Source organism: Siphateles boraxobius, unplaced genomic scaffold (genome assembly GCF_051911475.1).
Source record: "Siphateles boraxobius isolate OS27281-9 unplaced genomic scaffold, OSU_SipBor_1 70, whole genome shotgun sequence".
Taxonomy (NCBI): domain Eukaryota; kingdom Metazoa; phylum Chordata; class Actinopteri; order Cypriniformes; family Leuciscidae; genus Siphateles; species Siphateles boraxobius.
This window is the reverse complement of record NW_027509198.1, coordinates 301447-316070: the sequence shown is the minus strand read 5'-3', so window position 1 is coordinate 316070 and position 14624 is coordinate 301447. Positions and strand designations below refer to the sequence as shown.

At 42.0% G+C, this 14624-nt stretch overlaps 1 pseudogene across 1 annotated transcript in view; it reads right to left on the bottom strand.

Moving 5' to 3' along the window:
• LOC143724246 (NACHT, LRR and PYD domains-containing protein 3-like) overlaps nucleotides 1-14624 on the bottom strand; it is a 39128-nt pseudogene that overhangs the window by 11616 nt on the left and 12888 nt on the right. Inside the window, exons 3-8 of the transcript XR_013197293.1 lie at nucleotides 8794-8898; nucleotides 8004-8088; nucleotides 7632-7827; nucleotides 6860-7537; nucleotides 6021-6786; nucleotides 1201-1320 (exon numbers count right to left, since the gene is read on the bottom strand). The product of XR_013197293.1 is annotated as an NACHT, LRR and PYD domains-containing protein 3-like (transcript). The remainder of the gene's footprint in view (nucleotides 1-1200; nucleotides 1321-6020; nucleotides 6787-6859; nucleotides 7538-7631; nucleotides 7828-8003; nucleotides 8089-8793; nucleotides 8899-14624) is intronic.

Here is a 14624-nt window from a genome sequence, read left to right as displayed (position 1 = left end):
TAATCAAAAACAAGTACAAACACATGGTCAAAAAAGAATACAATTAAACAAAGATACAAATTATATACACAGTGTATATTCAATATATATATCTTCAATTCAGGAAGGTCTACTAACATTACGTTTCAGGTAAGTGTTCCTGTCTGAAAAGAAATCTAATTTAGTAATCAAATGTAAAATAACACTGCATAGTTTATCATAGATAGATTAATGCTTATTAAAGTTTAAGTTTTTCATTCTAGAGCTGTGAGTGATTTTCTCTGCCTTTTGTTGTTTGATTTGCATTAATGGCTCAATCATCACAGGTTTACTAGACGCTGCCCCTTTAAGACCGAGTGCAGATCTAATAGATGACTGATGCACCATAATTTTCTCCCAACTAGTTACGTCCATTTAAGACATAAACTGTGTTTAAGTGAATAAACTGTGTTTCAGTGAATCTCAGAGCAGGTCATTTTTATATTTGATGTATATTTGATAGTTTAGATGCGCACATGAAGCCCAAAGTTAAGTATACTTTTCTTGTCTCGTTGCAGTCCATTTCGGAGCGCGTCGCCTTGTGAACAGCGTCTCTTGCGCAGATTTTTGTGCTTTTAATAGCTCTTTTTATGATTAAACGAGTCCGCAATTTAGCAACAGTAGAGACTGCATTTTACAACAATCACCGATCGTGCTGATTCTGACGGTACGTTTGGGTAGAAATGACAGCGCACCGCTGTGAGGGAAGGAAGTTGCGCAAGACAGAATGCGTCTAGTTTGTAATGGTTTCATCTCAAATATTTTCTTTTTATAATCTTTGAAATCCGAAATCTAAAATAAAAGTAGAATAATATCCCAGATCTAAAGGATAACCATGTTTGAATGTTTAGTTGTCCTCATTGTCACTCATTATGCAGGGCTGTCGTGTTGTGCACGGTTTGGCTCCGCTCTCTCTCTCTTCTGGACTGCGAATCGCAAAATTGCATCACAGACAAATGGTTTAATATTAATATATATAGAAATGACCGGCAAAATAAACATGTTCAAGATTACGTCTTTATAGCAATAATAAACAGTACGTGTATTTTCTTAATTTCTCCAGTACCGACAGCAGAACCGATAACGTCCAACCTTATCGATACAGCAGTCTTTCAAAATTCAGCCCCGGGGCCCTTTTAATACCAGGTTTCGGTACTCATCCCTAGTTGTAACACAACTTACCTCAGTATCTCCAATTTACACTTTATATTCTTCAGTCCAGTGCAGAGCAGCTTCACTCCTGAATCCTGCAGATTATTTTTGTTGATGTTCAGCTCTTTCAGATTGGTATCTGATCCAAGAATTGTCATTTATCATTCTTGCGTAGAAACTGACCTATATGTTGGCGTAAGATTATGCTTACACTCCTCTCACCGCCTGATTTATGAAGCTGTGCGTACCTTTGAAATCCAGGTGTACGCAATACCTTCCCATGATAAATGCCGCGGCTGAAAATGATCGTCATTAGAATAACACGCCCCTATATATTCAAGTCTCCGCTTCCCCCACGCCCTCATTTTACGCCATGAACACACGGAAGACGGCAAAGAAGATAAACTTCTCAGACGTGGAGATCGAGGCCGTTTCTCAATACCAAGTACGCAAACTTCGGACTTGCGTCCTTGGTAGTTCAGACTTGCGAAGTTCGACTCAGGAGAACGAACTCCCGAGGACGAGATGACGCAAGTCCGGTTATTCTGCAAATGCAACAGCGGCGTTCTTGATCGCTTCACTAAGCACGCTCTGGCTACTCCGGTTATCTCTTTATGTATATTTTAGGCAACAATAAAACAAAATATGGTACAATACAACTCTGCCTCTTTTCATCAACAATAAAACAAAATATGTAATAAAACACCACTCTGCCTCTTTTCATTTAAAAAAAATCTTAAACATATTAATGGCCACACAAATGTGGTTCAGGCAACGTATATATTTATAACAACACGAAATATAAAACACAACCCTGCTTTTTGTTTTCATTTTAAAAATATGAAACATTTATCATTAAAACTGACATCTAACTAACAGAGACAGGGTTGTGTCATTTTATTTGATTATACATGTAGGCTACATTGAAGAGAATGTATAGTAAAATATATATAAAAATATTCTTTATATTTTAGAATATATAAATTTACACAACCCTGTCTCTTTTTGTTAAATGTCAGAGGAGCCAGAGTCAGACTGGGGGAGGCCCACCGGATCCAAGCCTCCAGCTGACACCGAACAAGGAGAATATTATTATGATTTTTATTATTATTGTTATTTAGAAGAAGAATGTCGTTATTATTATTATTTGTATTATTATTATTATTTAAAAGAAGAATGTCATTTTGAAACGTCAGGTAAAGCGCACAGGCTCGCAACTGAAGGAATACATAGCCTACAAATCAAATGCTTTGGTAAAGTCACACAAATTAAACATTGAAGTCCATGTTGCACAAAAATAAACACTGAAGTTTATAATTAGTATGTTGTTGTTTTTTTCACAGTGGGTCATAATATGTCATATCTTTTAGTTTGTCAGTGCGTTTTGTGGTGTTAGGAATTGTTTTTCTGCGCATTTCCGCACTAACTCAAAACGTGCGTACATGTACACCACCTCCTGAGCTGGCGTAGGATTTGAGCGTGCCGTACGCCAACGTCCATATTGATAAATCTCAAAGTCACCGTGGTTTTGGGTGTACGCCAGGTGTACGCTGGAAATTTGGTGTACGCACTTTTGATAAATGAGGGCCATTGTCTTTAACTTCGGAGCCGGTCTATCGTTGACTGAGTTCTGCAGACTGCTGCTACTTTGAAGACTCCAAAGAAGAAAAAACTCTGTGTCCAGTGCGAGGATTTACAGCTCACAACAGCATTGCTTGTGTTTGTGTGTGTGTGTGTGTGTGTGTGTGTGTGTGTGTGTGTGTGTGTGTGTGTGTGTGTGTGTGTGTGTGTGTGTGTGTGTGTGTGTGTGTGTGTCGGTCTCGGCGGGCGTTCCTCTTTGAGTGTGTACCCCGATTACACTGCAGCTATTCCTGGGTGCTTCAGCACTGAGAGAATTCTTTTTTTCTTTTTTCTATTTTTTCTTTTTCAAACTAGACCGGCATGCCCCAACTCCTGGGGCTAGTACATTGTACCCAAGAAAGGCGATGGGATACGACCAACTTGGACCTGCGCGTCCTGAACCGGTCCCTTCACAGGCTGCCGTTAAAGATGCTTACGCAGAAACGCATTTTCAAATGCATCCGTCCCCAAGATTGGTTTGCAGCAATCGACCTGAAGGACGTGTACTTTCATGTCTCGATTCGATTCTTTCTCGACATTCTTGCATTTCTTTGCTTTGCGTTCGAGGGACAGGCATATTAGTACAAATTCTTACCCTTGGTCTGGCTCCTCTCCTGCTCTCTATACCCTCTTGGGATTTGTCTCTGGTTCTTTTGGCTCTTCAGAGACCACCCTTTGAGCCTTTGCAGTCAGCTGAGTTAAAAATTATGTCCAGTAAAACAGTACTCCTGGTTGCATTGGCCTCCATCAAGAGGGTAGGAGATCTGCATGCATTTTTGGTCGACAAATCGTGCATAGAATTCAGCCGGTCGAACTCTCACGTGATCCTGAGACCCCGGCCCGGATAAGTGCCCAAGGTTCCTATCACTCCCTTCCGGGACCAGGTGGTGAACCTGCAAGTGCTGCCTTCGGAGGAGGCAGACCCAGCCTTGGTTTTTCTCTGTCCCGTCCGCGCTTTGCGCCTGTACGTGGACAGAACGCAAAGCCTCAGGACCTCAGATCAGCTCTTTGTCTGTTACAGAGGCCAGCAGAAGGGAAAGGCTGTCTCCAAGCAGAGGATGGCCCACTGGATAGTGGATGCCATCGCCTTGGCTTACGAAGCCCAAGGCGTTCCTTGCCCGACCGGATTGAGAGCCCACTCCACTAGGAGTGTCGTTTCTTCCTGGGCGCTGGCACACTGCGCTTCGCTGACAGATATCTGTAGAGCTGCGGGTTGGGCGACACTTAACACGTTTGCTAGGTTTTATAGCCTTCGTGTAGAACCGGTTTCTTCCTGTGTGCTCGCTTCAACCAGCCGGTAACACAGAAGTTCCCGCTCTAGTGCCGGCTTGCTGTGCCACTCCCCTCCACATGGAGCGGATACGTGCGCTTTTTGTTCCAGTCGAGTTCCCCACCAGGCGAACCCTTTAGAGTTCCTCCGCACCCCTTTGGCAGTAGGACGTTGCGGACTGTCCGATGCCAGTCCTAGTTTTTGTATGCTTGTGTAACTTGTGCTAGGCTGGGTTCGATATGTGGTGATCCCTGCCGTGATTTCATATGAGTATTCTTCCACGACCAGCTCCCTGTGGTGAGCCCATGTCTTTCCCTTGGCAGAGTCCACTCTGCCGTCACTGTCTGGTTTAGCCTCCCCCTTCTCAGGCTGGAGCCACCCCAGTGACATTACATATGTTGCACTGCCCTGTCCGGCCAGTACATATGTGTATTCCACATGTTACCTCCCTTCGGGCAGGATGTGGCTTCCGCAGCGTCCCTCTCCCCTGGAAAGGCACGCTTTCCCAGTGTTTTCCAAGAGTTCCACTGTGTGGGGTATAACGGAACAGCAGTTCGAACTCCCTCTATGCAGGCCTTCCGCCCCAGCCAGTTTGGGGTCTGAGAGTCTTGCGTAAGCCGCTGGATGTGGCAGCAACCGTGGCGTTTTCCATGGGATCCCAATTACGTTGTCACGCCGACGTTACGTCGAACGTGAGTGACTGAAAGGGAACGTCTCTGTTACTAATGTAACCTTGTTCCCTGAAGGAGGGAAAGGGAGACCTTACGTCCCGTCACCTCCTTTGCTGACCATCGCTGCACGGCCATCACGATCTCGGCTCCTCAGCGAAAAACAATGAGTGCGTGCTCCCGCTTCCTGTTTATACCCGCGCTGCGGGGCACATGACACGATTCACGCACGCTAACGTTCATTGGCTCGTTCTGTAGACAATCAAAGATAATAGGGCTCCCTGAAGTGATCCCAATTACGCCGTCACGTCGACGTTACGTCGAACCTGAGCGACTGAAAGGGAACGAGGGTTACATTAGTAACCGATACATTTTCTATATATATTAATTTACATTAAGTGAATAATTTGCTCAATTAAATGAGACATGCTTGAATAAAAATATTTTTGTTAAGATTTATAGATTTAACTAAAATATATATATATATATATATATATATATACACACATATATATTTTGTCCTTGCATTCTTTCTTGTGTGACTGAATGAAAGGCTCATTATGCAGCTCATTATGCGGGTCATTGTCTTCTCAGGTGTGAAACACATAATTATTAATGATCGGGTTGGACCATTCACGCCCCCACGCATATTGCCTTTCCAAACAAAAAGTGTTTTACAAAATTTAAATCAATCTATTTTTTATGTGATTGATTAGGCAGGATGATTTGCAGATCATTTTGAAGCAAAAACTAGGCGACAACATCCATTAGTCAAAAGTATTGTGGACACATATTTCGTATGTGTTTTGTGGCCTTATTTCAGAAACTTGGAAAACCTACTTCATGGCTTCTGTCATCTGATTGACAGTTCATACATTTTAACAAGTAAAAGTCCTATCAGTTTAATTCTAAATTCTTCTTTTTTTCTTCTTTTTTTTTTGCCGTGAAATCTTTACTGATTAAAGTAAACCCAATAATTTCTTTATAGTTATTAATGTTTCAAGATTACAATTATTAGATTAAAACAACTTTTTTTTTTAGAAAAAACATGTTAACATGTATATATCAAATATGATTCAACAGGCTTTTGATAAACGTTTATTTGTATCTCTCAAGCATCTATGTATCGCATTGCAATATTTTGCCCACCACAATTAAAACTACAGAAGTAAAACTAATGAAATTTAACATGTAAAATATAATTTTATTGGGAGATATAAAGTAACAACTGATACTATATATTACACCCTGGATTAGACCAAAAACATGACATAATGTATTAAGTGACTTACAGAGCTCTTCTGGAGGCTTTGATGACTGCCAATAATCTAATGACACACTCGTCTGATTTCTTGAATTTCTGAAGCTCAAACTCCTCCAGCTCTTCCTCTGATGTCAACAACACAAAGACTAAAGCAGACCACTGGGCAGGTGAAAGGTCACCAGATGAGAGACTTCCTTTGCTAAGGTGGGTCTGAATCTCATCCACCAGAGTTTGGTCGTTCAGTTCATTCAGACAGTAGAACAGATTGATGGATCTCTCTGCAGGAAGATTATCTTCTAATTTCTGCTTGATGTACTGAACTATTTCCTTGTTGCTCTGATCATTGTCATCTTGCTGTGTTAACAGACCTCGTAAGAGTCGTCGATTGGACTGGAGCGACAGACCGAGGAGGAAGCGAAGGAAAAGGTCCAGGTGTCCATTGACACTCTCGAGCGCCTTGTCCACTGCAGTCTTGAGAAAATCAATCATGGTTTAATTTCTGTTTTCCTGTTCTGTAGACTCATGAACACACAAACTTGATTTGTTGATGTCTAGAAACAGATGTGCATAAAGGGCTGCAATAAACTCTTGAATGCTCAAGTGAACAAAGCAGTACATGGGACCAAGAATGATCCCTGTTTCCTCCTTAAAGATCTGGGTACACATGCCTGAGTACACTGATGCCTTATAGACGTCAATACCACAGGCTTCCAGGTCTGTGTCATAGAAGATCACGTTGTTTCTTTCCAGTTGATGAAATGCCAGTTTCCCCAGTGAAAGGATGGCATCGTTACCTTACCTTCTAGACACGTGAATCGTGTCATGTGCCCCGCAGCGCGGGTATAAACAGGAAGCGGGAGCACGCACTCATTGTTTTTCGCTGAGGAGCCGAGATCGTGATGGCCGTGCAGCGATGGTCAGCAAAGGAGGTGACGGGACGTAAGGTCTCCCTTTCCAGAGAGGCTGGTGACGATACATCACGCCACGTCTCATTACAATCAAAGTTCAGAGGAAGGTGATATTCGTCCAATCCATCCAGGATGAACAGGACTTTGAACGGATTCCTTCTTGTAAGGTTCAGTCCTTTTGTCTCTGGGAAAAATTGAGTTAAAAGGTCCATTAAACTCAGTTTTTCTTTCTCCTTTAAGTTCATCTCTCTGAATGGAAGAGGAAAAATTAAGCTGATATCTTGATTTTCTTTTCCTTCAGCCCAGTCCAGAACAAACTTTTGCACAGAGACTGATTTTCCGATACCAGCGACTCCTTTTGTCAGTACAGTTCGGATCTCCTCGTCTTGTTCAGGTGCTTCAAACAAATGTGTGCATTCAACCTGTATCTCTTGTGCTTCATGACGCCTGGAAGCAACTTCAATCTGTCTCACCTCATGTGCAGTGTTGACCTGTTCACTGCCACCCTGAGTGATATAGAGATCTGTGTAGATGGTATTCAGAAGTGTGGAGTCACCTTGCTTTTCTAATCCTTCAAACACACATTGATACTTCTTTTTTAGGCTACATTTCAGCCGATGAATGAGGAACAGTTCATCTAAACACAGGAACAGAAAACAAATAGTTTTAGTCTTAACTTTCTCTCCTACATTTATAAGAGACAATCAGACAGATGATCACGAGTCTCTTACCTTCTAGATCATCAGCAGCTTCATCTTGCTTCATCTCTCTCAGGTAATGTAGTGTGAGATCAAGAGCTGCTGCTTTGATACTGCATCCATTCTCATTAAAGTCCTTCACAAAGTGTTGTGTGTTCTCATTTTGTAATATTTTCTTAAACTTTTCAAGTTCATTCTTCAGAAATGTGATTATTTTTCTCTCAAGAACCTACAAACAAAGCAAATAAAATAAGTGACAGAACAACACAATTTAACCACATCCAAATCCATTGTTGGTCAAAACTATTCATTCAGTAATTTCAAATATTTGTAAAAGAAACCAGTTAAAACATTAACATATTTGTTCTTATGAACTCAAACATTTAAGAAAATGTGTTTTCCTACCTGGAAGATCCCTAGGAGATTGTATTTGAAATTCTCGTTATTCCTGTGAGTCTGAACGTCTGAGTCTAATGTCTCACATTGAAGCCTGTTAGCCAATAAAATAAAACACTGCATTTTCAGGCAAAATATTATTACTTTTGACAGAGTAAAATAAAACATTAGCTATTTAAGTGTACACTGTTAAAGTATAGGATCTATTTAAGCATAAATATATAGTAAATACTGCATTGACAATAGGTATTTTAATTTGTTGTGCAGACGTTATGTCAGCAGCACACTAAAATAAATGGGTATTACTGTATCAATGCGGCTGAAGCAGATGCAGAATCAGGATTACGTGTAGCAGTATTTTATTAAATAAACTCGAAACTAAACAAATTGAGACACAGACTCGGACTAAAAAATTCAGACCCCGTAACAGGACTAGGGAACAGGACTCAGGAACGGGACAGCCAACATACAACATTAAGAACTCAAAAAGACTGAACAAGACACATGGCTTAAATACACAGGAAAACAAGCTAAACAAGATAACAAGGGGGCGTGGCTAATATAAAACACCCAGGGAGACTAGTTAAACATGAAACATGACAAAACATGGAAAAAGACAGGGGAACACAGACAAAAATCATCAATCAATAATTTCAATCTTTTTGCTGATGCTCCCATTAGGTTTTTATAGAACTGCTGTTTGTAAATTGGAACAATATATAAACTTTAATGATAAATATTTGCTGAAATATTCTCTAACAGTCAATGTGTGACCAACAATAAGAAAAACATGAAATACCTTTTATTAGTTGATGGTTTTCTCTCACTGAATTTTGGTCCATCTTCTTTTGAGTGGTCACTCTTCACAGACACAGAGCTGGACACATGTGAGCCTGATCTTACACTAATGACACAAAGAGCAGGATGATAAAACACTTTACTACAGGAGATACTTCAGGATTCATGTTTAATTAAGCCCAGTTTAACAAAAACAATTTTTTTTATTAAATCTGTTGAGTAAACAATCACTGTTGACTGCAGTAACCTCTGGAGTCCCTAAAGGGATGTGGTAGTGGAAAAAAATTGGGATGGAAGAAAAAATTATTTTTCAAAACTTTTGCTTTCCCAGGAGAAACTTTGCGTTCCCTCACAAAGATATTTGTGTTGCCAAGCAAAACTTTTGAACAGACACTTCCTGTTTAAAGTCCCACTGGCAGTGCTTCAGACCTCCATACGTTAACAATGGAGCATTTCATAGCGTTTGAACTTGGACTTAAATATAAGGAGATGCGGTCAGTGCGTGCTTCAAGGACTTCCCGGATCAATATTTGTGAGCTAAATGTTGTTAAAACACAAATTAAATCTATTCCAAATCATAGTAACGTATACAACGAGTTAAAATTTTCTTCAAAACTAGCTTTATGATATAAATTTGTCTCCAAGCAGAGGGTTGAGCGACAAGTCCGAATAAGGGACCATGTGCAATGTGCAAAACCACAAATCCTTTTGCACATCTTAGCTTATGAAAAATATTCAATAACTTCACTGTGACAAACTGTACTGTCACCAAATTCAGGTCACACATCACTGCCCTCCTACTGGTTATACTAGAACACAGTTTGATAAAAAATTCATAATTTTTATGATTGTTTATTATTTACAAAATCAATAACTTCACCACCGTTATTAGAAAAATAATATTCATAAACTTCAGACTGTTACACAGTGTAATGCCATCAAATTCAGTAAGCAATTATCATGCAAAAGGTATGGTTGTAACTAGTATGTTAGCTGCATACCAAGATCATTTGAGTAAAAAATAGGCCTATTTTTAATGTGCTATTACTTGCCGAACTAAGCGTTGTATAACCAGCAGGAGAGCAGTGATGTGTGAACTGAATTCGGTCAGTGGCGGCTGGTGTGTTTAAAATTAGAGGAGGCACACAATTTTAGCAGTCAAATTTTTACTTTAAAATGGCTTTTTTGGTCACGTATAAATATTTATAGAAAACGAAATAGGCTAGGACTAGGTGAGTGAACTTATGTTTATATTTTCTTAATATCTATCACTTGAAGCAAGGCTGGACTGGCCATCGGGCATTTTCCCGGTGGGCCGACGTGCTTTTTGGGCCGATACAGATCATTCTTTACAAAAAAAAATGTTTTTGTCTAAACGGCCCATGATACTCGTAGATCGGCGGCCCATTCATTTAGTTTTGCTTAATTGGGATCTTTGTGCCAGTGTAATGCATTGGACAAAAAAAGTCAGCGTAGGTTGTTTTTTTTTTTCAACAGACCGGCCCATGAAACGCGTAGATCTGCGGCCCATTGGTTCTTTTCTTGATAGACACTGGGCTGGTCCAATCACATCTTTAAACTCCTCTAAATAGTCAGAGATGGAGAAGAAACGCAAGGAATGTGCAGAGAAATAGTGTGAAAAAAAGAAACGGGCCCTTCAAGTGTCTGATGAGGATAGTGAGGAGGATCAGTAGAGAATGAGTGAGTGTAGAGAACTGTGGTAAGCAGAACTAGGCAACTTTCAGGCGATGAGTGTAGGAACCCATTACCCAGTTACGCATTACACATCTGCATAGTTGAAGATTACGCATTTTACTAGAATTGTAATGAGATGCGTTTGTAAACCATGTTTTCTGCCAAAATAAAAGATCATGTGTTTATCTCTTTCAAGCATAGAATTTAGTACAAAACTAATTATGAAAGTTGCTTTTATTTTTCAGTGCATTTGTTTTACAATATATGGCTATTACTGTCATGGAATTAATATTATAACTATTATTATGTAGAAGTGTAATGTAGACAGACACTATTTCACAGCTAAAAGAGTTTTGAGTTTTTCTTTGTTCAATTTGCACACTGATTATGGGTTGGAGCTCTTAATTTTTAACTCTCAAAGTGCACCAGATTGATGAATTTAACATTAAAAAGCACAAATTTTTCTCCCCCGAACCCCCCTAAAGGGACTGAGGTCCACCCACCACAGATTTACCAAAAATCCTGTGTCAAACACTGGTATTGCTATGCCAATGCAGCTTATAGCTTGTTTTAGTATTCATTCTTGTGGAGTAGTTCGATTGTATTTTACAATTAGTAGTTATTTTATCACTCATTAGGCTACATGGCATTAGTGGTTTTAATAGGAGTTAGTATACATATTCAGGGGCGTGAAAAGATTGGTTGTGTTTATGATTATATGTAGTGGGCCAGCCTGGGCCAAAATGCCGATTTTTAGTCCCAGTCCAGCCCTGACTGGAAGCAAAAAATCCATCCTTCTGTCCTTTTAAATGCCAGTTTTAAAAGTGCTCGTTTGGCTGTTTAGTGAAGCTGATTGCTGTCCCCTATATCCAACTTTGGCATGGGGTCTTGTTTTTTTTTAATTCGTAGCTGTTGTTTGAATGGTAGTTTAATAAATGTGTTTGCGATGAAATATTAAATATCTCTACTCTCCTCATCAGCGGAAGCAGTTCAAACAAATATCACTTAATTTACGTCTTGTCAATGATTGGTTGATATACCAATGGAAGTAAGCCTCCTCTGCCATGTTACTTTTCTCAACACTCCCAATCGATGAAAGTGAAATACTCGATGGTGATTGGCAAAACTTTTTTTTGTTGTTGCAAATTTACAAAACAGTGACACGTACAAGGTAAGAAGTTGGTGACACACATAGACAATAGAGAGAAGAGAGAAAAAGCACACAAAAAAAACAACAACGAAATACACAGCAGCCCAACACAGTCTTCGACAAAATGGTGTATGTAGCCACACGAGATCCTTGTATGTGATCTTTGTGTGACGCAAGTATAGATACATTCCTGTAGTATCAGTATAGATCTATTGAAGGTAAACATAATAAACATCCCAACAATTACAACAACAACAACAACAATATATTAATATTAGTGGTGATAGTGATGATAACATTCACAATGATAATATTCATGACAATAATAGTAGTATTAGCTCTAGCAATCTGCAACAATAGTAACGTCCTGGTTGCGTATACAACCCACCGTTCCCTGAAGGAGGGAACGGAGGACGTAGTCGACGTCGACTGAATGGGGATCACATCAGGGAGCCTATCATCTTCGAGTACTATTGAACGAGCCAATGTAATTGGCGTGCGTGATTCGCATCATACACTACGCCCCCACGGCGCAGGTATAAATACGGAAGTGGATGCACGCACTAGTTGCTTTTTCGCTGAGGAGCCGAGCGTAACCCGGAGTCAGCGGTGGTCCAGCGGTAGTGGCAAGGGGACAACGTCCTCCGTTTCCTCCTTCAGGGAACAGTGGGTTGCATACGCAACCAGGACGTTCCCTTTCAGTCAATAACGTTGGACGTAGTCGACATCGACTGAATGGGGATAACCTTTGAAAACGCCACTAAAGCTGCCACCTTCCAGTGCCTAGACAAAAGCCTCCTGATGCCCCCGCAATTTTAAGGCGGGGAAGGACAGGGCTTAGGCCAGGGAAGTCACTGCTGTTCGCACAGGACCACTGGGAAAGCGTTCCCGTACATTTGGAAGGAAGGGACGCTGCAGAAGCCACATCCTACCTGAGGGGAGGTAAGTGGAGAATACACATATGAACTGAGCGGATGACCGGGCAGTACGACATATGGAATGTCACTGGGGTGGCTCCAGCCTAAGATGGGGGGAGACTCACCGGACAATGACGGCAGAGAGCCTCTGCCGAGGGAAGACACAAGCTCAACCGTAGGGAGCCGTATCGTGGAAGAGTACACATATGGGGTCGCCGTGGGGTCCGCAACATAATGACCCAGCCTAACACAGGTTCCACACTGCTTACAAGTGGTAGGCCTAACACCAGACATTCCGCACGTCAGACGTCGGAGGGGTGTGGAGGAACTCAACAGGGTTCAGATTTAAGAGAACTCAACTGGAGTAGAAAGGCGCACGTATCCAGTCCATAGGAGGGGAATGGCGCAGCAAGCCGACACTTGTACCGGGCTCACAGTAAAAATGGCTTCATGAGAAGGGAGCCCACGGAAAGTAGTGGTTCAACTAGGTGTCGTCCAGCCCCCAAATCTAGAATCTGTTTAGCAAAGCATATCGTCAACGCTCAGGCACAGCAGTTTACACTCATCATAGAGGGGCTCAACACCTAAGTGAACATGTTGCATCTCGGAATTTTTTACCGAAATGAAAGTAAGCACTAAGTGGCCAACTTTGCTTGGAAACAGCCTTCCCTCTCTGCTGAATTCCTAACAGATAAGAGCTGGTCTGAGGTCTATGGCTTGCGTTCTGTACACGTCTAACCGCTATAAGCGGACGGACAGAGAAAGCCAGGGCTGGATCTGCCTCCTCTGGGGCAGTGCTTGCAGGCTCACCACCTGCTCCTATTACGGGAGAGGTAGCAACCTTGGGCACAATCCAAGCCGGGGTCTCAGCTTGTGAGAGTTAGCCGGCCCGAACTCCAGGCACAATACGTTGACCGAAAGCGAGCAAGTCCCTACCCTCTAGTAGAGACCATGCAAGCAGGAGAACTGATATAACAGAATTTTTAACTCACTGCCTGCAGTGGCTCAGGGGCGGTCTCTGCAGTGCAGTTGCACAAGAGATAAGGCCCAAGAGGATAAAGAGGGATGCAAGGATCTACATTACCTTGCTCCTCAGGAACCTAACGATCAGGACGTGCTTCTCCATACTTCTGCATCACGATGAGCGTCGTTTAAACACCTAGGCAACATTTTTTTGAGGGTGGAAGAAAACAGCCTACTCCTAACCCATCTTGCAGGAAAGAGAGCACTGAAATGATTGAAAGCTTTCAGGATCTCCTCTGGAGATAAGATACACTCAGCGACTAGGTTCCACTTCTAAAGGCGTAAGCACGCTCCCATTTCTAGGGGGTGCTCGCAGAAGTGATGGTAGCTATCACATGTTCCTGTGATAGCCACCTGAATCTCCGCGTTCAGATGTAAGACCGCCCGGAATCTCCAGGGGTAGAACGCGGGTGCCATCGTGCCCCGTACCTGAAAAATTGTTCAGGGGAAGTCAGGAAGTCTGTCGATGGGAACCAGGTCTTGGTTGGGCCAATAAGGGGCAACTCCAAAAACTGAAAAAGAGATACTCAACCCGTGGGCGAGATTACTCTCTCCCAGTTGACCTGAAGACCCAACGGGCTCTGGAGCACTCGAAGGGAAGGACTCTGTACTGATACTTCAACCCTCACATGCAACACACAGGATGGCCTGCGGTGCAGAAGGTAGAGATCTGAAGCACATGTCTTTCAGGTCGGAGCTGCAGACCAATCTTGGGCCAAGATGGTCACGACCCACCACCTAGTAGCATGAAGAACGAGTTTACAACTAGCCTTCATACCGGCTGGAGGAGCGGCTATATCAAATCCTTCGCCAGCAGGAAAAGATTAGCACGCACAAGTCAGGAGCCCTGCTCAACACTAGGTATGATGAATATCACTGGATTTTCAGGAGCACATCTGCTCAACACCTAATGTGATGATTTTTACTGACTTGAGCGGGATAGCCTAGCCTGAGGTGGGGCAGCAAAGTGGAGAGTGTGGTGTTAGTGTGCTGTGCAACACTTACCTGTCTCCACTAGCAGCAGGGGGTGCGTGAGAAGGCGGATGA